Genomic DNA, 449 nt, shown 5'->3' on the forward strand with positions numbered 1-449 from the left:
TGGGGGGAGGGGGGGGCCTGGGGGTGTTGGGTCAGTGTGGTCAGTGTGGTCTTGTCCGGCTGTGTCCGGGTGTCCTTGTCCCCCTGTGCCCGTGTGTCCCTGTGTCCATCTGTCCCCGTGTCCCCCTGTGCCCGTGTGTCCCTGTGTCCATCTGTCCCCGTGTCCCCATGTCCCTGTGTCCATCTGTCCCCGTGTCTCCGTGTCCCCGTGTCCATGCCCCCCTGTGCCCGTGCGTCTGTGTCCCACCGTGTCCCCCTGTGTCCGTGTGTCCCCGTGTCAATCTGTCCGTGTGTCTCTGTCCCCCGATGTCCCCGTGTCTGTCCTTCTGTGTCCCCATGTCCCCCAATGTCCATATGGCCCCTGTGTGTCCTCGTGTCCCCATCCCTGTGCCCGTAGCTGTCCCCATGCCCCGTGTCCCCATCCCTGTGCCCGTAGCTGTCCCCATGCCC

This window comes from Corvus brachyrhynchos, unplaced genomic scaffold (assembly GCF_000691975.1).
Source record: "Corvus brachyrhynchos isolate BGI_N302 unplaced genomic scaffold, ASM69197v1 scaffold994, whole genome shotgun sequence".
Taxonomy (NCBI): Eukaryota; Metazoa; Chordata; class Aves; order Passeriformes; family Corvidae; genus Corvus; species Corvus brachyrhynchos.